Source organism: Pinus tabuliformis, chromosome 8 (assembly GCF_031772625.1).
Source record: "Pinus tabuliformis cultivar Carrire ecotype Pingquan chromosome 8, CPIR1, whole genome shotgun sequence".
Classification (NCBI taxonomy): domain Eukaryota; kingdom Viridiplantae; phylum Streptophyta; class Pinopsida; order Pinales; family Pinaceae; genus Pinus; species Pinus tabuliformis.
In genome coordinates, this window is record NC_142294.1 from 1,588,035,543 (window position 1) to 1,588,061,590 (window position 26,048).

General features: G+C 33.0%; 1 protein-coding gene, 3 non-coding genes and 1 pseudogene across 4 annotated transcripts in view; all 5 read left to right on the plus strand.

Annotated features, from left to right (window-relative positions):
* The window catches only part of LOC149242124 (uncharacterized), a 44,604-nt gene that overhangs the window by 12,812 nt on the left and 5,744 nt on the right, over positions 1-26,048 (plus strand). The window lies entirely within an intron of this gene.
* On the plus strand, positions 19,274-19,376 carry LOC149242125 (U6 spliceosomal RNA). Its single transcript, XR_016246808.1, has one exon. It is a non-coding gene; the product is annotated as a U6 spliceosomal RNA (small nuclear RNA).
* LOC149242126 (U6 spliceosomal RNA) lies at positions 19,427-19,531 on the plus strand. The gene has a single exon (XR_016246815.1). It is a non-coding gene; the product is annotated as a U6 spliceosomal RNA (small nuclear RNA).
* On the plus strand, positions 19,554-19,656 carry LOC149242127 (U6 spliceosomal RNA). Its single transcript, XR_016246775.1, has one exon. It is a non-coding gene; the product is annotated as a U6 spliceosomal RNA (small nuclear RNA).
* On the plus strand, positions 19,666-19,739 carry LOC149242128 (U6 spliceosomal RNA; annotated as a pseudogene).

Consider the following 26,048-nt stretch of genomic DNA (forward strand, 5'->3'; position numbering starts at 1 on the left):
GCAGAATACATGGCAGCCACTCATGTAAGCAAGGAAGCAGTTTGGTTGTAGAGATTGTGTTCAAGTATGGGGTTAGTACAGGGAGCTATAAGGATAGACTGTGATAGCCAAATTGTAATTTTCTTGGCAAAGAACCCTGCTTATCATTCAAAGACAAAGCACATTGATGTTCAGTATCACTGTGTGAGGGATATGATAGAAGACAAAAAGATGTTGCTGGTAAAGGTGGACACTTTGAAGAATACTACCGATGAATTGACAAAATCTGTGAGCTCTAAGAAGTTCTCCTGGTGTAGAGAAACAATGGGCGTTTTAGGGCTTGAAAAATGACTAAGCTCTCCTGTGGCCCCCTTTGGAAAGAAAACAACAAGTGGGAGAATGTTGGGTTGTGTTATATTCTTTCTACGACTAACCTACATAGTGAATCGGGGGGTTAGAGGGGGGCTGGAGCACCCCATTTGTTGCACCGATTGCGCAGTGAGGGGGTCATAGAGGGGGCGGCAGCCCCCCCTGTCCGGGGGGTTAGAGTGGGGTGGGTAGCCCCCCTCTACAGGGTCTGGGGTAGCACCCCGGGAATTTTTTTTTTGGACCCTATATTAGGTTGGGCAAACCTACCTATGGTTTTCGGTCCATGGTTTTGGACACGGTAGTTTTTTGGTCCATGGTATTGGATGCTTCGGCATGTATAAATATTTATTGTAACATTGAAAGGAACATAATAGAAAATCAAGCTGGTAGTCCCGGTTTTGGGATCCAGGGGAAAATCTCTGTGTATATGTGTTTTATGTGTTATGCTTTTGCATCGTTTATTTTTTGCGTTTAAGAATTCATATGCAGGTATTTTCTGTATAGGGTTAAAACCTACAGGAAAAACAATAAGAGGCAAAGCTCAAGGGGCTAAAGGACATGATCAAAATTTCTTGTTTTCATAACATCAAAATAATAAAAGGTACTATATGTGGAGCTCCGATAATGCAGTACATAGGAGTATGAAAGATGTATGAGTCGATAGCTACGAAGTAACTACGTACAAAAGAGTTGGTACCTAGAGTTATGGAGATAAAGACATATATTATTGGGTCAAGGCAGCAAGGACCACGATTGCGCAGGATAATATAAATGGAGCATGTCATGAGGTGTGAAGTAAGGCACCTATCATCTCTCCATGCACACTTGATTGAATTGAATGAAGATCATAACCTTAGGGATAGGAGATTGATTACAGAAAGAATAGAGCCATGATGGAGTACATTCTGAGCATTGTGATCAAATGAATAAGCACACAGCCTTGTTAAAGTGTGCAGATGGACTGAGGATTTATTTCTCAGCATGGAAACTCTTAGGAGACCATTCCCAATGTTTAATGTGCTTGAAGATATTAGGTAGACTGATGCAAAATCAACATGGACAACCATGCAGGAGTACTCTTTGGCAACATGAATGACAAGTTAATGGTCAACAAAAAGAGCATCTTTCCTTTCACTATAGAGGAACAAAGTAGAGGATCACGGTTGAGCAAAGTGGGGAAAAAAATATTGTTGTGCAAGATGAAGAGAGTGGAGTATGCGAAAGTTGAGAAAATGACCCATGTCTTGAACTAAGGTAGAGTGTTGCAGAGAAATGTGATTAAGAGTTGAAGGACCACATTTCAGAGGAGAACTACAGTGGCTCAGATTTACATTTCTCTATATTTGTATTTTCCCCTATTTTCAGTTTGAAAATTGTATGAAAGGTAGAACAGTTGCTAGAGCAAGTGGCAGTTTGCATTCATAAGAGGTTGCTACCTCTTTGAAAGTAGGTGCTTGCTATCTTAAGGGGGTCGGTGCTTCCTGTGAGTGAGTGCTCACAAATAAATTGATGTAATTAAGTAGGTTCTTAGTTTACATCATAATAACAAATAGATTGGAGGTTTTTTCCGTTTGGGTTTTCACGTAAAAATGCATGTGTCAATATGTGTATGGTGCCCATATGATGGATTGTATGTACATGTGAATGCCTTATCTTGATGGTCATTTGTATTGTGTATGAAAGCTCTCACAAGTAACTGACCATAGTGAAAAGAGTTAATGACTTACACTTAAGACTTGAAATAACTTGACTATTACATATTGCCTCCCTCTTATTAATTCCGTATTCCAACAATTCATATCAGATCTAAGTTCCTTGAAGAACAGTATAAGCACTATAAGTTACTTCTGGAAATTTAGGATGGAAACCTCTCTTATGTCTCTAGGAGTAGATGTTTGGAGCTCTATACTAGTAGATTATGATGTTCCTCCCACTGATGCAGATGGTAAAATATTGCATGGAAATAATGTTAAAGCCAAGAATGCCATTCTCTTTGGTGTAGTCAATTTTAACTCGTAAAGGTTATGCACTATAAGTCTGCCAAGTGTAGGTGAATCTCAATCAAAGTCATGAAGGAGATGACAAAGTCAATCAGGCCAAACTTAAAACCTTCAGAATAAGGTTTGAAATCTTAAAAATGAGTGAAGAAGAAATCATAGCCAAATACTTACTCAGAGTTGATGAAGTAACCAATATGATTAAGGACATAGTGAAGTAGACAAGGAAGATATGATTGTTCAAAAGGTCTTAAGATCTCTACCCGTGATATTTAATGCCAAAGTCTTTGATATTGAAGAAATGGCTAATTTAAAGAACCTCAAGATGGATAAGTTGCTTGTTACTCTCATAGCCTATGAGATAATATTAGGAAGAGAGAATTCTGAACCAAAGGAGGTAGCATTCAAAGTGTCCAAGAAGGCCAAGGGGCACAATGGTCATCAAAATTTATCCATCTGTGAATCTGATCAGGAGATGGCTCAATTTTCCAGGAATCTGAAGTGTGGCTCAGGAAAATATAAAGGGAAGTTTCCCTTTAAATGCTTTGACTGTGGGAGAGTTAGACCTTTTTTTTCCAAGTTCCCTTACAAATAAAGGACATAAAAGGAAGATGATCATAAATTTAGAAACAAATCTCAAAAACATTGGAAGAAGAAGTTATATAAGAAAAAGGGGCCCTACTACAAAGAGGATAGTTTAGCACCAAAGTCAAATACCAAAAATTGTTCAGAATATTATTCAGATAAGTATTTACTTATGGTGTGTGGAGAAGAATCCAAGAAACAAAATATTACCGACTCTAAAAAGGAAGAAGTAGAAGTAGTAGGATTTGAAGGGGAACTCATCAATTTTCTTGGTGAGTTAAATAAGGCAAGGAGAAAGAACCAACAACCAAAAGAACAACTACAACATGTTGAAGAAGGTACGTACCACTCTGACAATGAGGAGTTGGTTTATCAAAAATAAAAACTTGAGAACTATTAAATTTGATGATGAAGTTGATGATAATTTGTTCTTGTTTTAGCAATGTTTATTTTCTTCTTTACACTACTCAAGGTAGAGAGCTTATTTTGATTTTTGAGTTTTGGGTTAACCGCCTCCTTATACTATCTTAGTTTTCTCTTTTTCCATGACTCTTTTTCACCCCATAATTTATCCTTAAATTTTGATGTAATAATCTATCCTTATTCTATAAAATTATATCCTCCTCTATCCCCTAATTGTCAATATAGGATTGGGAATCCTTATGCCATTTGTGCTTGAGGCTAAGGTGGTAATTTTGAGTAGATTTAGAATAAATATAATGAATCCACTTGTATTAAATGTTTCTTAACTTCTACTTGTACATAAAATACCTAGGCATAGCCACTTTTTTAATGGTAATAATCCATTATTTGATTAGGAGGATATGATATGGTGCATTTCCTTTATTCTTGAGATTGTACATTATTATTTTCCTTTAGATATATTCTATCTTCCTCCATGAATTTATGGAGATACTACAACCCCAAACCTCATATTCGTATAAAATAATAACAGTGATGAGAGTCTCAAAGAGGATTTCCCATTTTTCCCATATCCAAATATCTATTAACTTGCACAATTTTTTTAATCCAACAATAAGATTTTCATCCCTCATTTATCCTTTCTGTAGAAATTCCCACTCTAGATCAACAGATTATGCAATATACTAAAACACAATACAAGATCTACTCCTACAACACTTTACGGAAGCTTAATCAAATTGAGCAAGATCAAGAGAACACATATAACTGAGAATGAGAAATTAATCACACATAACGCAGAGGAAATAACTTGGGGAAAGCGTCAGCCTAAAACCCCAACTCTGTATTATCATATAAGTGGAAATCTTGTTCAAGTTACAAAAAGAATCAGCTTTCTAGCTATCCTGCTCTCTCTGCAATCAAACAATACAGCTCACAGATTGAATAGACACTGTATATGTCCTCCTCAAGCCCTCCAAGACTCCTATTTCCTTGCACAATTTTTCTTGGGGTCCAATGATGTCACATGTGTGAATTGGCCTCATCACACTCACCAAACCTAAAGAAGTGACTGCGCAATCCTCAAGGAAAGAATTCCATCTGCATGTAAGGAATATTCATAATGGAATATTCTAGCAACTGATAGTACACTGCCCCTCCATCTGATCTCAACTGGGTCTCTATCTAAACTGACATACGTTAGTTATTTATGAGAGAATACTCAGTTATCTGAAGTGCTGTAGTTACATGCATGCAAGCATTAACTAACTAAACTTACATTAATTCAACAAACAGTTTGAATTAATCTAACTAGACTTGACTCAGTTAACTGAGCCAACTAATTACAACTCATCCTTATCTCTTTAACTGATGGATAAATTCCTCAATTAATGGAGAAACTGTTGCATGTCCCCACACAGACTTCATGTTTGATTTTCCTTAACTAATTAACTCAAGATGAATTAATTAATTATTTTACAAACAACTGCTAAGATCAAATTCGAATTTTACTTCACTATTTTAGTTTAGGGACTAACTAAAAGAGGAAGGTATCCCGAAATGCTATTTATAGAATGCTATTTTTAGGACTTCCATTTTTCCATCCATTATTGGTAAGATCAACATTGGCTGAATTGCTATTTATAGTAGTGCTATTTTTAGCAATTCTATTTTTAACATTTCTTGTTGCTATTTTCAACACTCCCTCTCAACAAGAAAGGGATTATCAGTAACCCCAATCCTGTCTCTGTGGAACTCAATCTTGCATCTTGACAATACCTAAATCAAGATATCTGCATCCTGTTCCTCAGTCGAAACATACAACAACAACATGATCCTCTTGACCACACAGTCTCGAAGATGGTGATACTGGATATCAATGTGCTTGGACCTATCATGAAAAACTGGATTCTCAGAGAGTTTGATACAACTCTGGTTATCGTAGTAGATCACTGTAGAAGCCATCATCTGACCAAACAATCCCACTAGAATCTTCCGCATCCAAATGGCCTCACATGCAGCCTGACTATCAACCATGTATTTAGCCTCTGCTGAGCTAAGTTCAACTGATCTCTATTTCCTAATGTACCAGGAAACTGCAGCTGAACCAAGGTTGAAGATTCCTCGAGAAGTGCTCTTCCGGTCTGATGGACTCCATGCCCAATCCGCATTTGTGAAGCCCTAAAGCTTCACTCCCTCTGTCCATCTGTCCCACAATCGGAACTTAGATATGCCTCTGAGGTATCTCAGAACATGCTTCGCTGCCTTCCAAAACAGCTTGGTAGGCTGAGCCATAGCTTGACTCAACTAGTTCACTGCAAAGCACAACTCGAGTCATGTGTTCACTAAATACATAAGTGAACCCACCAGCTACAAATAAACAGTAGCAGCTACTACCTCAACTGAAGTAGCATCCTCCTTCCTCCCATTCCCATCTAGAGGAGTCTGCATGGGCTTGCACTTCTCCATGTGAAAGCGCATGAGTATCTCATTGGCATACTTGCCTTCAGACAAAAATACTTCTCCATCTTTCTGCCACACCTCCATGTCTAGAAAGTAGTGCATAAGGCCCATATCCTTCATCTTGAACTCTCTTGCAAGGTCCTCCTTGCAAGACTGTATCAACTGATCATCACCTGTCAAAATCAGATCATCGACATAAAGAACAATGATCAATGGTTTACCTTCTACCATGATGTGGTAAAGGTTTACATCTGCTTCACTCTTGGTGAAACCCAAACTGGTGAAATAGTTGTCGATCCTGGTGTACCAAGCTCGGGGTGCTTGCTTCAGCCCATACAGAGCCCTCTTGAGTCTGCACACATGTGACTCATGATCGAAGGTTTCGAAACCTTCTGGCTACTCAATGTACACCTCCTCCTCAATCTTCCCATTGAGGAATGTTGTCTTCACATCCATCTGGTGGATCTTCCACCCAATCTGAGCTGATAGTGCCAGTATCGATCTAATCGATCAGTACCTTGCTACGAGAGAAAAAGTTTAATCGTAGTCGATCCCCTCGACCTGTGAGAAACCCCGGGCAACAAACCTTGCCTTATGTTTCTCAACACTGCCATCAGCTACCTCCTTTACCTTATAAAGCCATTTGGAAATCACGACTGACTTGCCCTAAAGCCTTGGGACAACATCCCACACACTGTTCCAAACGAGAGAGTCATACTCCTTTACCATTGCATCAACCCAGACTGGTTGCTATACTGCTTCCTCGAATGGAGAACGTTCGATATCTACACACTCCCCAACCACGACCATGTACCTAGTGTACCGCTCGAGTGACCTCCTCTATTTGCGCTGAGAAGATGGCTGTCCCACATTCTCTCGCACATCTAGCATCAACCTGTCAGCTTCCCTTGAGCGTTTCCACCCATCTCTGGAAGTCTCAGCATGAGTGGATGTGTCCACTCCCAGATCCTCTAGATGCAGCTGCTCCGCATCAATTTGAGGCTCATCCTCCTTAGGAACTGAAGGTTCCTCATCTGCATGCAACTCAAGCTCCCTCTCAAGTGATAAGTGCATAGATTTCTGCTCGTCAAACTTCAGATCCCTGCATGCCACTGTCCTCTGAGTGGAAGGAAGGTACACTCGATAGTTGTGGGGTGTATCCGTGTACCCCACAAGTATTCCCAACTCAGTTGTTGGGTCTAGCTTCTTTCTAGCATCTTTAGTCACATGACAGTAAAATAATGATCCAAAGATTTGGAAGTGACTTACATCAGGTCGCTTCCCAGAATAGGCCTCCATAGGTGTCTTCATCCCTAGTATACGGTGAGGGCTTCTGTTTTGCAAGTATATTGCTATATTGCATGCCTCAGCCCACAAATGTTGTGGTTGGCTTTGGTCATGCAAAATCGCTTGAGCTAATCCCGCAATCAATCTATTCTTCCTTTCAGCCACCCCATTCTACTATGGGTTATGGGGTGCCGTCAATTCCCGTCTAATACCTTCTACGGCGTAGAAGTCTTTAAACTGTTGGGAGACATACTCTCCACCATTATCGCTACGCAAGGCTTTTATTTTCTTTCCAAATTCCTTCCCTACCAAGGCTTTAAACACACAAAACCTCAAGAAGGTCTAATCCTTCTTTTGCATAAAGTAGATCTAGCATTTATGAGAAAAATCATCAATAAAAATAACATAGTAACTTTGCTTAGCGATGGAGGCTGTAGAGAATGGTCCACAAACATTTGAGTGAACTCACTCTAGAATTACTCCAGCTCTACTGTCTCGATCCGGAAAGGAAGATTTCTCATACTTACCCAAGTTACAACATTCTCATGTACTCGTCTACTCAATTTTTCCCTTGGGTAATCTGGTAGAAATCTTCTACATGATCTTCAGGGCTCCATGGTGTAAGTGGCCTAGTCTTCTATGCCATAGCTCGCCAATATCTTGGCTCTGCACCATCTCAGCTTTGGAACTTAAAGCAGCATAGTCGTTTACCTCCATATTGTAGAGATTCTTGACTCGAATCCCTATTTTCTTTGTCTGTCTAGTACCGATATGCCTCAGGAATACCTTCCCTTTACTAAAGACTACATCATAGCCTTTATCTTCTAGCATAGCAACAGACACAAGATTCTTCTTCAAACCTGGTACATACTTTACATCAATCAGAGTGAGGGGAGCTCCATGCTCCCTTTGAAACACAACCGTAACTTCACCTGAAACATGGTACTTTCCATCATCGCCCATCTTGATCTGCATCTGGAGATCCTTCTCCTCCAAGGTACTGAAAATATTCTTATCACCTGACATGTGGAATGAAGCTCTATTGTCCAGGTACCACACACATCCCACCATGGATGAAACCATGCATGCGATAAGCGAGAAATCCAGCTCAAACTATGAGGCCAGTGCCTCACCATCAGATCCCTTCGAGGAACCCTTCTTGGATTTCTTTTGTGGAAAATTCATAACATAATGGCCCACTTCATGACAATGAAAGCATCACACTTTCAATTTGTTAATATTCTTCCCACCATGGGAAGAACCGGATTTAGAAAGGGACGCCTTCCCTTTCCCTTTCCTCGCCTTACTCGCTAAGGCTAGATTTTCCTCATCATCTTGCTTCAACGAGGATCCATCTCTGGTGCTTCTTCTTATTTCCTCCTGCATCAGATCTAACCAAAGTCGTTCCCAATCTGGCATTTTTTCTCTTCCATTAACTAAGTCTTGGTAGCTATGCCAGCTCTTAGGAAGACCAAGGAGTGCAAGACTCACCATGTCATCATCAACGGTAGTGATCCCTACACTTCCAAGCTCATCCCTACAGGTGGTGATCTTGTTCAAATATGTAGAGATCGTGTCACCTTTTTCACACTTGATATTACAAAGCTTGTCATTCAGCGCCAGCTTCCTCTGATTGATGTTGTTCTGATATAAATCTTTCAATGTTTTCCACATTGAAAATAGAGTCTCCTTCCCATGGAGGCTCGAGACAATGTGATCTCGAAGTCCCTCCAAGAGTATTTTCCTTGCTCTAGCCACACATTTTTTCCATTCCACCAGTTGAGTAGCATTAGTCGGCTTGGGGACCTCTTGATCAATGAAGTCCTTTAGACCATTATCGTCTAATAATGCCTCCATGTGATCCTTCCAGGCTATATAATTCGAGTTGCCATCAAGGGCATACCCGAGTCTTAAACCATTGAACGCCATAGGTGAAATAGATATGTGATAAGAACTCGATTTCTATATTCAGGAACCAAACTTCAAACTTCACCTTCTTCTATATTGTTCTTCGCCTTGATCACCTTTTCTATGATAGCATGTAGAAATTCCCACTCTAGATCAACAGATTATGCAATATACTAAAACACAATACAAGATCTACTTCTACAACACTTTGTGGAAGCTTAATCGAATTGAGCAAGATCAAGAGAAACATATAACTGGGAATGAGAAATTAATCACACATAACACAGAAGAAATAACTCGAGGAAAGCCTCAGCCTAAAACCCCAACTCTGTATTATCACACAAGTGGAAATCTTATTCAAGTTACAAAAAGAATCACCTCTCCAGTTATCCTGCTCTCTCTGCAATCAAACAATACAGCTCACAGATTGAATAGACACTGTATATGTCCTCCTCAAGCTCTCCAAGCCTCCTATTTCCTTGTGCAGTTTTTCGTGGGGTCCAATGATGTCACATGTGTGAATTGGCATCATCACACTCACTAAACCTAAAGAAGTAACTGCGCAATCCTCAAGGAATGAATTCCTTCTGCATGAAAGGAATATTCACAATGGAATATTCTAGCAACTAATAGTACACTGCCCCTCCATCTGATATCAACTGGATGTCTATCTGAACTGACATGCATGAGTTATTTATGAGAGAATACTCAGTTATTTGAAGTGCAGTAGTTACATGCATGCAAGCATTAACTAACTGAACTTACATTAATTCAACAAACTATTTGAATTAATCTAACTAGACTTGACTCAGTTAACTGAGCCAAGTAATTACAACTCATCCTTATCTCTTTAACTGATGGATAAATTCTTGAATTAATGGAGAAACTATTGCATGTCCCCACATATACTTCATGTTTGATTTTCCTTAACTAATTAACTCAAGATGAATTAATTAATTATTTTACAAACAACTGCTAAGATCAAATTCGAATTTTACTTCACTATTTTAGTTTAGGGACTGACTAAAATAGGAAGGTATCCCAAAATTCTATTTATAGAATGCTATTTTTAGCACTTCCATTTTTCCATCCATTGTTGCTAAGATCAACACTGGCTGAACTGTTATTTATAACAGTGCTATTTTTAGCATTTCTTGTTATTTTCAACACTTTCAACAATTTTATAATTCTAATTGAGGTTGTGATGTGTATGAGTTCCAAGATATTTTAATAAGGAACTTCCTCATATGAAAGTATCAGTTGCAATCTTTCTGGATTTAATTATCATGACTTTTGTTGTGTTGATATTAACAGTCATACTAACCATGCAATAAAAATATTGGAGGATTCCTATTTCTTCCCAAGATTTTAATGGCTCATAACCAAAAGAATAATATCTTCGTCATAAAGGGGAAGAGTTATGATAATACTTGTGAGCATGGAATCAAGAGAGCCTACATCTTCCAAACACTCTTCTAGCTTATCAATGTATATGCCAAAAGGGGTAAGGGATATGGGACGCCCTTTCTTGAGCATTATATTGCAATTAATTTTTTTTAATGAACCCTTAGTGGTCTTAAACATGGAAATAACATTTTCATAAGACATTGTCACTTGTAACAATCCTTCACTTTAGAGGAGTCACTATGTTTTCCACCCTCTTCCACAAGTTTGTTGTATGAATGGTATCAAAATATTTTCTAAAGTAAATGAACAACAGAAAATATAATTTTATTATTGTGACACTCCCCCGCAATGATCTTAAGATTAAGAAGGTCGCTCATAGTTGACTAAAGCCTTGCTTACATGTTATGTCTGAAGCCCATTTTAGCCTTTAGCACTTTTATCTTGGATTTCTAACCATGGGATAATCTTGTGTTCCAAAATAATTCACTATAGCTTAGCTAAAATGTGGCTAATCATAATGGTCCTATAATCAGAGAGAATGTTTCTATCCCCACTTTTAAAGATAGGTGTAACCAGAATTTACATTCAAGTCTTATGGAAGAATCACTTAACTTCCAAATTGAAGAGCTTATGTATGTAAGGGATAAGGATAAGCCCTCCTATTTAAAAAAATCATTGCTAGCCATCGATATCCTTAGCTTTCCCAATTTCAACCTACTTAATCCTAGACACAATGTCTTCTAGAGAAAAGATTTCATCTTCTATATGAGTATTCAAAATGGTGGTCATGGCATTAGGGGATTCATAATGATTTTTAAGCTAGAAATTTCAATTCTCAAAGGTAATCAACCTTTTTTTTGCAAATTTTGCAATTAGAATTTTCCTCCAAAAATTCCTATGATATCCATCAATAGTTATATAATACCTTTTCTTCCTTTTAATGAGTTTTATAACTCTTTAAATGATCAAGCTTTAAAAATTCAACAAAAGCATCCTAATTGCTTTTCTAGTAATTTTACAATCAATATCATACCAAGGTTTGGACGTTTTATTATTCTTTTTAAATGACACCTTGATAGAGAACATGTCGATGGAAGGAGAGAGGGATTTAGAAAAGTTATATATATGTTTTTAATATAATCCTTAAAATTTAAAAGGTGTAAATACTTATTTAATTACTTTAGGAAGATATAAATTTTATCTTTTTCAAAAAGAAGCACCCTTGATTCTCACAATTCTCTTGCATGGAGATTTTAGGCATGGAAAAGGTTAGAGTTAAGGTTAAAGGCATATGATTAGAGTGAGGCTCATGGTCATTTAGGAGGTAAAGATTTACTATTTGCTATGAAACTGGGATATGAGATATCACATAATCCATGACACTGTTGTCAAGCCTCTCAATAGACTTGATCCACTTGGAATTTGGTCACTTGATTACACAAAAGCTTGAATAACTTAGTACTAAATAAATTATTGGTCATATCTTTGGAGTTTCTTTTGTATGTAATTAGCTAAAATAAGATCATCATCTAGCCGTACAAGCTAGAATTTGAATCATTGCACAAAATAATAGTTTGGTTAATTGTACTTCTAGAGTTAAAGTATAGATACTACCTTCATTCCTTACACTATAAATATCTTATTTCAAGGTTTTATAAGGACAATTTTTATGTAAATTATTTGTTCATAGATGCAAATTAACAAACTAAAACATAAATTCTCTTAACATTAAATTCAGCTATCCAACTATATCTTGACAATGAACCAAAGTAAATGATTCCAAATAAGTGGACTTTAAAATCTATAAATAATTTCATCCAAAAAAATATTTAATATAAAACATAAGTTCTCTCAGCATTAATATCAAATATTTCTATCCAAATATACTAATTAAAAAAATTTATCATTTTTATAATGTAATAAGCTATTCCTTCTATTACCAATCACTAGAAGGGAAGACTCTTATGTTTTTCTCCTCCATCCACAACATTAATTATCTATACTAAATTATAGCGTTTTATTTTTTTAATTAATAATTTAGATGATTAAAGATCGAAAGAATAAAACTTCCAAAAACAAAATCTTGAAATTTAAAATTCATTTGTACCACCTTTCTATACCAAGAAAAGAAAAGGTCAAGAAATTGTAAACATCCCCAAAATTCTTTTTCTAGATTCGCCTACAAATCATAAAATGTGATTCATTATTTATAAAGTGTGATTCATACTTTTGAAATAAACTACAATAAATGGTTTCAAACATCACCTCAAAAAGCATGCATATTTTTCAAACTATAAAGTGTGAAGTGTGATTCATCATTCATTTGTTCAAAAAATCAACCTTACAAATCATTTAATGTGATTCATTATTCATTTGTCCCAAAAATAACCCACACTAATAGTTCTAAACATCTCCAAAAAAAAAAAAAAAATATTCAGGTCATTAAACTTAATGGGTATCTCTAGTTTAACAAGAATTTCATAATAAAAAAGAATACTCTTTCATAATAAAAAAGAATACTCTAGGTCATTGGGTATCTCTAGTTTAACGAGAATTTCATAATTTCAGACATCGTCAATCAGAAATCTAAAACACAAACACAGAAATGAATAGAACCGAATCTGACGCTACCCATATTAAAACTGATCACTGGTATTTATATAAAGGATTACAAAAATATGTAATATGAATAAGAGAATAATGCCTGGTCTTCACCGTATGCCTGTTGCCCACTAGTCTTTTGTTTGTTTGCCCTTTGGATACCCGAATAATCCATTCCAAACCTCCATAAATATGTAATTATGGAGGAGGAAGACAAACAAAAGACATTAGAGGTACAACACACCTACGAACCCAATTCGCTTCTACGGACTTGGGCCAAATTATTGTTAAAGAAAACTCGTGGTAAAAATCCTCTGAATCGCCCTGACGATACAGGAATTCAAACCCCTTTGGTTTCGAACTGCCGACATACTGGTCTTGGACTCGGGAAGGGAAAACCCTGCAAGTAGGCTTCATGTTTTCTGGCCTGTGCATATCTAAGCTCTCGGCCCTGATCTTCTGTTGAGATTCGTACCCATATTACATAATGAATCCACCGAAGAAGCCGAGTGCTGTAACCCTAATTTTAACCGGCGGCTTGCTTGTCAAGATCTAAAACTGAATTAATGTCGACCCGGTGAAAAAGAGCACAATCTGAGGATTCCTAAAACGACGAAACTCAAATGGGGCTAAATTCTATTATCAGAACAGGGAAGGTACCTGCGAATGCCTGCAAGGGTATACACAGTGTGTATATATCCATCCTTATTAAAAAGACAGTGGGCCACCGAACAGATCCGTGAATTTAGGCGACCTTTATGGACATGTGGAGAGTCCTCTCAATAATGGATTCAACTCAACGTCGTGATCATTTTCTACACTCCCATATAACCTTAACCTTATATGTGGGCTTGGAAATCTCGAGAGTACTCTCGATAATGGATTCAACGCCATGACCGTTTTCTACACTTTCATGTAATTTTATAGGTAGGGTTGGAACGTTAAAGTTATTGCTTTTCTTGGGAAATGTTTAAGCCTTTGGTAACTAATTTTTCATTTCAGCATCTTAGGTAAGATTTTGAGGAATAAAATCAGATTTTTATCTTTTCGAAACATTTTGCATAAAATTTTGAAAAATACAGAAAAAAAAATGTTTTTTATGTTTTTTTCTTTTTATTCCAATTGAACAGTTTTATATTATTAAAATGAAAATCATTTTATTCAGAGCAATTTTTAAAATAAAATTTTTTATTTTATAAAATTTTATATATGTTAAAAACATTAAGTCAATAAATTATTTATTTGAAAATTATGCACTAATCTTATAACTGTTAACATTGTAGTGAATTTAGTGAATTGACAAATTTCCTACTATAGTAATTTTGCATTAGAGTATGTAAAGTTTTATGCAAAGCGTTAAAGTTGAAAAGATGTATCAAACGTTTGAAAAGTAGAGAATCTATCACTTCAATTTGTTCAATAGAAAATTTATTACATTTTATGATAACTTATTTTTCAAATTATCACTTTAATATTTGTAAGAGCAATTCCAACATTATATATGATCAAGTAACATAGCATAAATATTATAATTGGATTGAATTTTCTTAATATCTTCCAATAACATGATAAGATTATAATTGGATTGAATTTTTGTAGTATCTTCCAATAACATGATAAGAGTGTTAGAATTACTAACTTCAATAAAAGGTTGTGTTTGTTATAAGTTTGGTCATCATGAGCTATGGCCTTTTCTTACCTAAATAGTTTGATTATTCAGGAGGTTGTTAGATTTAGTTAGATGTGAAAATTTCTCTCCAACTACTTATTACCTTTTCAGGTGTAGTTGAACTATTATCTCAATAATTTCTTTGTATTTTAAGATACTGTATTGATTTTGAGACACACTTTCATGCATTTATATCAACATAGTTTCTATGTATGAAGAAGCTCTATGTACAGTAAAAAAACTCTCTCATGAGAAGGGTTCAGGATTAGGGAATTCAATAGTAATATTTTGTACATATGTAGGATCTATGTAGGTGAGACTGTTTATACCATTTTGTTATCGAGTTCCTGTAGTGTTGCTTATCATTAGAAAAACTAGCTTGTTGTGAATTAAAAATTCAATTTAAATAGTGGTGTGTGCCTCTTCAAGGTGATACATATGACCTTGTGGTTATATATAGAGCTCAATAATCATTGGAGCATAATTCACTCCATTATGTGTAGATTCAATTATTATGTTGCTATGTAGATAATTATATGCACTGTGAAAATAAATCCATCACAAAAGAAGAAAAACTATAGATTAGTGAATAAATAGCTATGTAGAGGTGTGACTAAGGCATTTGGTAGATTAGCTTACAACCATCATTTGGCAAGTAGAACTAATTTCATAGGGAAGAATGTGGAGAGAAAGCCACCCTTTAATTCATTCAAGGATTTTGATGATGTAGTTACTAAATTAGTGCATGTCTCATTTTTATTGAATAACCATGCATTGATTTTTCTTTACATTTAATCGAGAAAGTATCGCATATCCTAGGATTGTAGGGGGTCATGTTTTTTTATTTATGGAAAGGTCATAGTTCAATCCCTAAGAATGCTAAAAATCTAGATGATTGTACAAGTGCAAAATCAAAAAGTACTAAGAATGGTAGTGAAATGAAGAGTATACAATTTGAGTCACCTTGTAGTTTTTCTAATATAGTGTATCATAATACAGATGTCAAAGAATGATCAGTGTTAATGACCATTATTTAGGTAGTTGTAACCTTTTTTTTGTTTTAATGATCATTGAGGTGCCATTGGGATTAAAATAAACGATATGAAAATTTTCATGGATGCCACTCATTTACCATCATGTAACTAAATTTCTATGACCTTAGTAACAATTTAGGCATTTGGTTGAGAAGAAGCCCTTTTTCAAACTTTTGTATTTTTTCATATTGTGATGTGCATTCATGTTCATAATGCATGGCACATGACATATGTTAGATAGGTTGTTTTTTAGTAATCAACATGATGAAGATAATTTTATCTTTGAAATTTCATTGGGTTTGTAAAATAAAGCATATTGAAACTAGTGAGCTCAATATGTGACAAAATCTTTATTTTAATTGACTACTCTAATAATTCAATGACAAAGTATATAATCTCCAAAAATAATGTTGGACAAGCATGTTGAAGATTCAACCAAATATCAAATGAAGATGCTTAGTATCTGCATGTCTCTAGAAAGCATAAACCGTAAAGCTTCAAATCATGTGTACAATTATCTCTTATTGATTTTTTACATGCTTATATGGAAATATTATATGAATAAAAAAATATTAGGATGTAGGTTTTCACGTTCCCAATTATGTTTATGTGAGCTTTTTCTAGTAAACTATGTAGTATCATTAAGGTGTTGGAAGTTTGGGTCCAACACTTCTGTCATCTTTAGCAATAGGAATTTATATTATAGATAAGAAGAGTGCTAGATCATGATTAAATAGATGAAGAATCTAGCCCTAAGATGTAAGGAAATTGTGAATGAGTATAGATGTTAAAAAATACATATTTTTTTGTTTGTTAATTATTGATTATAAAGGGAAAAAATGAAATATATATATAGATAGATATAGATATAAAATAGTGGGGGAAAGTAAAATTAGAATAATTATAAGAATTAAGAATTATTATAAATTTTAATTGTTAATTATGCAGAGGGAAAGTCAAATTAAATAATTATAAAAGTAAAATTGAATGAAATGTTAAATAATTAGATTAGATTTTTGGTCATAAATATAACACTCCTCATCATTCAAAATTATTTTGATTATTCTTATTTAAATTTTCTCTCTATATTTAAAAGATATATACAAATAGCTTATTATTATTCTAATTTGACCTCTCTCTCTCTCTCTCTCTCTCTCTCTCTCTCTCTATATATATATATATATATATATATATATATAGGTTCATAATCTTTCACAATTTCCTTACGTCTCCTAAATTTCAAATTCTTCATCTATTTAATTATGGTATAACATTATTGATATCTACAATATAGCTTTTTGTCACTTAAGATGAGTGAAGTGTTCCCCCAAAACTTCGGGCACCTCAATGATACTATATAGTTTACCATAAGAAGCTGAAATCAATATAAAAATATTTTGTGGGTCTCCTTGGTATGGCATGGTATACTTGTAAGTAAGAAATGTGTTTTATTTTCTATAATTGCACCTTAAGAAAAAAAATTCAATGAATGTTAGACCATAAGTCCTTATATTTGTAGGTGAAAATAATGTAATATTCACTTGGATACAATTTGTGTCTAGAATATTTTAAAACATAGTTGATAAAAGCCATAGTTGGTTACTTAGATGTTTGACTAGATGCAAATATGTCGATGGGATGACCAATTAATCAATATTAATATCAAGTTGATTTTAAACAATAGAGTGTAATATAAGTTTAATTAAATTATGTGGTATTGTTGTTGTCCCTAAAGGTATGATCAGTTCCTAGCTAGTATGATCATTCAAGATGATAGTCATTATAGTGAATGGAGGATCATGAACACTTTGGTTTATAGATGAAATAAATTTTCTTTAGTGAATAACCATTATTATATTATCATCATTGATCATTTACACTAAAGTTTGATTTGGAATGGTGAGATTCATGGAGGAAGGATTCATATTTTCTTATAGATACGTTAGAGAGGCTTTAGAGTTTATTTTGAATGACATTTGTGACAATTCCCATGGTCTTAGTGGATATTAGATGGTGATGTTTGTGTATTATAATAAATAAAATTGATGACTATATGAAAATGTTAATAAAAATTTGTATTTATAGCGGGTCTATGATGTTATTCATAAATCCTATATATTTACTCTTGAAAATTGTATCTTATATCTGGCCTAGCGTTGGCACTTTGAAGAAATATTACACAACACATGGATAGTGCTATAAAATATTGTACCTTAAACTTACAATCCTTCCCACAATCTACTCCATAATCATGTTTTGAAATTTTTGTTTCCTATTTGCCCAATCCATTAAAAACTTTGAGTTCACTTCGACTTGGATTCTTCTCTCCTATTTTTTTGTTGCTACTTGAATATCCAAAGAACATATTATCTCTATTGTTACTACCAAAACCTAAATCTTACCTTGGTAAGAAATAATGAGTATTACATAAAAGAAATAAAGCCCAAGCTCGATATACACCCAGGTACTTTAATAAGCTCCATCGAGGAATCCCTAAGGATAGGATAATTAATCATATCCGAGAGGCTTCATCAATGGATCTTATCAAGGTATCCGAGGGGTCTGTGGAGCTAGGGATTTGCTCCTTTTTTGTAGCACTCATTATTTATTATTAAGGTGTAGTGTAGGTTTAAACACTAGTAAAAGCTTATATTGGTTACACTTATGAAATCTGAAATATATGCATTTCTTTTAGTAAAATATAATAAAATATTGTACCCACTTTTTCATGGACTATATTCATTATATGTACTTATACCTATATACGTAACCTATATATGGCATATCACTACAAGACATCGATGGACATACACTTTGTATACCACTATATTATGTATCTCTAAAAATTTGAATAAGTTATATTTGTTATAGTGTAGAAACTTATATCCTAAAGTTGTTAAACACATGGAATGGGCCTTGTGTTGGCTAGATGTTTTATAAGTGGAGAACGTTGGTAGTAAACTCTAAAATGCACATTAAGCCTAGAAATTATAAGTTTTATTCATAATTGAGTGGATTTTAGCTAGAAGTTTAATGAACCATGTCCTTGAGAGACATCCTATTAAAATAGGGTTATAATGGTTAGGTAACCATGTATATTTCAGTGATGCTTACATAACAATGACACAAGTTTTAAGTTTCAAGCTAGACTAGATATATACTCTCTTGGTTAGGAGGTTCTTCAATTCATGGTGGAAAGTTTACTATAAAGGGCTTAATTTTCATGGAAGACCCAATTTTACAAAGTTTAAGCTAAATACTCATTAAGGAGGAGCGTTGGAATGAGTAACTCCTACTTCTCACATGCTTGATGATACTAAAGGTTATTTTTGTTATTAGTTTGACCATTGAGAGGTAGAGCTCTATCTCTAATTAATAGTTTGACTATTTAGGACGTTCCTAAATCTTCTTAGATGTGGAAGATTTTGTCTAAATAATTAACTCTCATTTTGGAGTGTAGTTGAGATTAGATATTATAAAATATGAGGCATATGATTTAGTTTTAAATTGAGAAAAAAAGGAATTAATCTTATTGTAAAATGAACCATTTTGTTGTCTCTTCGAAGACATTCGATAAAATTGGAGCGATACATAGAAGATTAGTGTCGCCCTTACCCAAGGATGACACCCAGAAATTGAGAAATGGTCCAAATTTATAAAATTACTCCAAAAGGAATTACACATCTTATTGTAAAATTGACCATTTTGTTTTTTGTTTGGAGACATGAGATAAAATTGGAATGATACAAAGAAGATTAGCATGGCCCGTGCGCATGGAAAAATCAATAAATGGTATAAAATTACACATATTATTGTAAAATAGACCATTTTTTTGTTTCTTTGGAGACATCTGATAAAATTGGAACGATACAGAGAAGATTATCATGGCCCTTGCGCAAGGATGATACCCAAAAATCGAGAAATGGTCCAAATTTATAAAAAAAAAAATGATACAGAGAAGATTAACATGGTCCATGCATAAGGATGACAAGCACAAATCGAGAAATAGTAAAAATAAAAAAAAAATGGACCACCAACCTTCGCGCAGTGATTAACGGCCAAGTCAAAATGGACCACCCACCTCCCTGCTGTGATTTGACTGCTAAGTCAAAATGGCCACCTCTGCACTGCTAAGTATACAAAGGCATACATACTCTACCCCCTTTGGTTTTGAATGTGTGACTTGTTAAGAGGAAACACATGCTATTAACCATTAGGCCTAGTGAACCATTAATTTCCCCATCTAGTTAGAATAGGAACTTATTTGAATTGGAATAATCTCAAATCCCTAGTAAATTGGTGGATGGTGAGCCACTTGGCATGAATATAATTTAACTTGAGAAAGAAAAAAGAATTACACATCTTATTGTAAAATTGACCATTTTGCTAAATAAAATTTTCTTATATTTATTTCTCCGTCTAATTAGAATATGAACTTATTAGAATTGGAATAATCTCAAATCCCTAGGAAATTGGTGGGCATGGGGCCACTTGGAAAATCTAATTTTTTAAATTTATTAAAATTCAATGCAACCTAACAAACTTTGTAACACATTACAACCATTGATAAGCATTCACACTAAGTATATGTTGAGCATATTCCCTTGAGAATCAATCTTGGTCCTCAATTAAAAAAATAAAAATAAAAAGACAACAAATCCTCGTCCACCTTAAGTTGAAATAAAAAACCTTCGACAATTATGATTAGGAGGAATGATGACTCCCAGTGGACACCATTGATTTTTAAATAAAAGTCAAAAAACTTTTGACTCAACAAACCTGGGTCATACCATGTTAAAATTTTCCATTACACCAAAACCTTCCAACATTAGTAACTTCCATTATCTTTTTGAGTATCCCAAAATGAATCCCCTGAAAATTAATCCATGTAATAGATTCCCAATGAATAAATATGAAAATCTAACGGTTACTTTCTAACTTATAAGTCATGACAAGATATTTTATAAGCTCCTACGAGATTCAAAAATACAAGTTCAAAATATTATTTATAAGAATTGGACTTGCTAAATGAAATATAAATACAAGTTTCTACGAGATTCAAAAATACAAGTTCAAAATATTATTTATAAGAATTGGACTTGCTAAATTAAATATATATAATAAGTATTTTTTTATATAAGGAAAAAGATAATCAATTTTTAAATTTTTAATATTTACATAACATTTAGATATTAATACTTACATAATAGAGTTGTCTATAGTGGGATTTTTTGGAAGTTTTTTGGTGGGTTTTTTCGGTATAATTTATCTAAAATCGGAGAGGAATTTATTGAAATCACAAGTTTGATGGGTAACCCCTGCACATTCGAATTGCTCTAGAAATTTCTCAGGGTGTTGAATTCATATATACAGTCAAAAAACCAGTTTAAATAACACAAATCAAAATTTCACCTCAACTTTTTGGGCGAAATCTCAACACGAAAAAGTCCAAAAAAATCACACTACAAACCACTCAAATATTGTCGAATTGTCTAAATTGATTGTATGGATATAGATATCACTGAATTTTATATCTTGATGTTCGGTAGATATCGCCAACTTGATTTTTCCTATATGTTATTATCAACATTGTATCGTATCTTGTGGGTTCTTAGTTGGTGGTATATCATCTCCGAAGTTGGTGTTATGTTATCTCCGATACAGTGACGTTTACCAATATCATTCACGTGAACTTTCATTTGAATTGATTTGGTGATGAGATTGTTCATTTGTAGTCTTAATCGTTTACTTTAAATGCACATTTTTTAAGGTTTTGGACCCACTGAAATTTGAAAATTGAACTTCCTATTCCTTTTTTCGAAAGAACATTTTGTTACGTCAATGAATGGCAACTTCTTTCACACTGTGAGTCACAACTCAAGCAAGCTACAACATAGTTATAATAATGTTAAAATCTATAGATGTCGTAACTCTCTCTTATTAAGTTAATAATAATAGAATTATAACATGTTTACTAAAATTAACTAAATGACATGGATATTTATTAATATTTATATGTCAATTGCGGATTTAAATTAATATAACGTAAAGTAAAGTATATATATATAATTTTTTTATTTATAAATATAGAATAGTGAGGTAAAAATGTTTTTTAATAAGTTTTTAAAATTAAAATACAATAAAAAATAATATTAATTCTAGTTTTCTAGAAAACAAATGTTTGAGATTAACATTTTTTTTTGTTTATATCAATATTATTATGACTATTTAATTTTAATCATTTGTATTAAAGTTAAAATAATGATTTGTTTTCAATAGAATATTTGTTGTGAAATAAAGTAAAATTTCAATAGAATATTTGTTGTGAAATAAAGTAAAATTTCCACAATGATCACATTTTTTAACACCAATACATTTCTTTTGGTAAAATAATTCATGACTTTCTCTCACATAGAATTTCGGATTCAATTTCTTCATTGGAATCTCTTTCAACATTTTCAACAACATCATCAATTATTGGTTCATTATCTTTTTCAATTTGTTTTTCAACATTTTCAATCTCGTTATCAATGTTATGAGGAATATCTCTCTATCTTTACATTGGAAAATATTTTTCAAATTAGTTCATCAAATAAAAATTAAATTTCACAATACCGTAGTTAAATTTTAAATATCATTTATAATATTTACATTTACATACCTGCTTCACTTCTAGTTGAGATTGATTTTCCCTTTCAATATTTGTGCTTTCTCCCTTCTTTCTTTTGTAATAGTTTCTTCTGTAATCTCTACGAGCCTCAATGTCATATTTTCTTTTGCAATTTCTTTGATTCCATGATAATTCAATCTATGTAGATTTTTAAAATGCAACCGAAAAGAGTCAATTTCAAAAAATCCTACAAAATAAATTCACTCTCAAAATTTAAACAAAAAAACTCACTTTAAAAATTCAGCGCAAAAGAGTTACTTTAAAAAAACTCACTTTAAAAATTCAGTGAAAAAAATTCACTTAAAAAATATAGGGCAAAAAAATCACTTTCAAAATTAAAAGTAAAAGACTTACATTAAATATTAAGCCTAAAAACCTTACTTTAAAAGTTAAGCTAAAAAATCTCAATTTAAAAATTTAGTACAACAGATTTACTTTAAAAATTAAGCTAAAAAATCTCACTTAAAAAATTCAGCCCAAAAGACTTCCTTTAAAAACTAAGTTAAAAAATCTCACTTAAAAAACTCAACCCAAAAAACTTACTTTAAAAATTAAGCTCAAAAATATCACTTCAAAAATTTAGCCCAAAATACTTACTTTCAAAATTAACTCCAAAAAATTCAGCGAAGAAAATTTACCTTAAAAGTTCACTCCAAAGGAGGAAATTGTGCCAAAATGAAGTTTCAGCTCCATTTATTTATATGTAATGAAGTTTCAGCTCCATTTATTTATATGTAATGAAGTTTCAGCTCCATTTATTAATCTCGTTTCGGGTGAAATGTTTTTTCGAAGAGTCACATCATTTCATTTTCGTGGCAGACGAAAAATATCGAAACATTTTCAGCCAAACATTTAACGTATTTAGCCAAATTATTTTTCCGTTTATTTTTCAGCCAAACATTTAACGTATTTAGCCGAATTATTTTTCCGTTTATTTTAACTGGCATGGACGACAAACACAAGTTCGAAGGAATGTAATTTAAATTCCGCCGAAGTGTTTTAACTTGCAGCTCTGCAACAACTAGACTTTAATCACCCTCTTCCAATTTCGGAATTTGCAACTCTACAACAACTTATCTTTAGTCACCTTTTTCCAATTTTGGAATGCTTAAACTCTATCAAATTTGGAAAATTTACTTTCGGAACCCAATTTCAGAATGCTTAAACTCTGTCAAATTTGGAGAATTTACTTTCGGAACAAAAACCAGAATTTGCAGAATTGAATCTACTTTTAGTAGATATAAATTTTATGGAATTTCATAGAAATTTGATAATTTTAATTAATTTCCTAAAAAATAGTGTGCAAAATATTTCTAAAGGTCATTATGATTCAGTGAAATAAAAAATTTGTATCTTCTAAAATACAGTATGAAAAAATATGAAAAATTTATGTTTTATTACATTGGTCTGTCTTTTATAATGGGTAATTTTTATATTTTTAGTTTATAGTCAATATGTTGATAAATTTGACACTCAACTAAACAACTTCAAAATCTATAGTTTTTCATATTGGTTCAATTCAAAAAATTCTAGTAATTGTGATGTGCATTGGTTGGTTTCCTAAACAGAATGATATTGAAGTAGAGTATGTCTATATCGCTGCAACATGGCTTTTTCTTTCAAAAAGGCCTAGTTAAGAAAGAATACACTAGTGCTAAAAAATATGATGTGTTATGAATCCCTTGATTTTTAAAGAACACACAATCAAACAATTGCTAAGTTGACATATCAAACGTAAATAAAAAAATCCAAAAAAATTAGTAATAGAAAACTAATAAATTTTCTAACAGGTTTCCCTTTTATTGTAAAATGAAATTCTAAACAGAAAAATTGCTTTGGCTTGCCGAAAGTTAAAGATCTTCTAAAAATGATATTTTTTTCTTGAAAAATGGCAAAAAGTGTAACCCAACTTCACATTTTCACCATACTTAAAGTGGTTTTTTGAGTGCATATTTGGATTGAGCACCCCCAAAAACCCTCGGAGAATTTCAATTGTGAAGGGTTCATATATCAAGTTTGTGATTTCAATAAATCATTCCTAAATTCTATAAAAAATAGATTAGAAAATAAATTAGAAAATTTTCCTAAACACCACACTCAAAAACTACTCTTAATTATTCTAATTTCCCTTCCCCGTTATAATTAATAATTATATATAAGTATCAATTAAGATAATTCTAAAACAATGGTAAAATACTAATGATAAATAAATTCCATTATGAAAAAAATCATAATTATTCAAAATTATTTTAATTATTATTATTTGAATTTTACCGTTATTTACCATTCAGACCGAAAAGCTAATCTACTTATCTAATAATTCATTCAATTTTATACGTGTAATTATTCAGAGTAGTCCTTATATTTGTAGGTGAAAATAATGTAATATTCACTTGGATACATTGATAAAAGCCATAGCGGGGTACTTAGTTGTTTGACTAGATGCAAATATGTCGATGGGGTGACCAATTAATCAATATTAATATCAAGCTGATTTTAAACAATAGAGTGTAATATAAGTTTAATTAAATTACGGCGTGTTGTTGTTGTCTCTAAACGTATGATCAGTTCCTAGTTAGTGTGATCATTCAAGATGATAGTTATTATAGGGAATGGAGGATCATGAACACTTTGGTTTATAGATAAAATAATTTTTTCTTAGTAAATAACTATTAATATATTATTATTGTATTTAAATATATAATGAATTTACATTTTTCACATTTGAGAATCCAATCATTGATCATTTATACTTGAGTTTGATTTAGAATAGTGAGATTCATGTAGGAAGGTTTGAGATTTTCTTATAGATACGTTAGAAAGGCTTTAGAGTTTATTTTGAATGACATTGGTGACAATTCCCATGGTGTTAGTGGATATTAGATGGTTATGTTTGTGTATTATAATAAATAAAATTTATGATTATATGAAAAGGTTAATAAAAAATTGTATTTATAGCGGGTCTATGATGTTATTTATAAATCCTATATATTTATCCTTGAAACGTTTATCTTATATCTAGCCTAGCGTTGGTACTTTGAAGAAATATTACACTACACATGGATAGTGCTATAAAATATTGTACCTTAAACTTACAATCCTTCCCACAATCTACTCCATAATCATGTTTTGAAACTATCTTTTCCTATTTTCCCAATCCATTAAAAACTTTGAGTTCCCTTCGACTTGCATTCTTCTCACCTATTCTTTTGTTGCTACTTGAATATCCAAAGAACATATTATCACTATTTTTACTACCGAAACCTAAATGATACCTTGGTAAGAAATAATGAGTATTACCCAAAAGCAATAAAGCCCAAGCTCCATATACACCCCAGGTACCTTAATAAGCTCCATCGAGGAATCCCTAAGGATAGCATAATTAATCATATCCCAGAGGCTTCATCAATGGATCTTATCAAGGTACCCAAGGGGTGTGTGGAGCTAAGGATTTGCTCCTTTTTTTTAGCACTCATTATTGATTATTAAGGTGTAGTGTAGGCTTACATTTCAAACCTCTAACTACTAACTTGACTTTCCTAACTAGCTAACCAATCCCTGACTATGCCTTTTAGGCTTACATTTATACAAAAGGGATTCTACAACCAATTCCTAGTTTAGATCCATAATCTTCTAAGCAAAACCCCAAAATCTTTTCC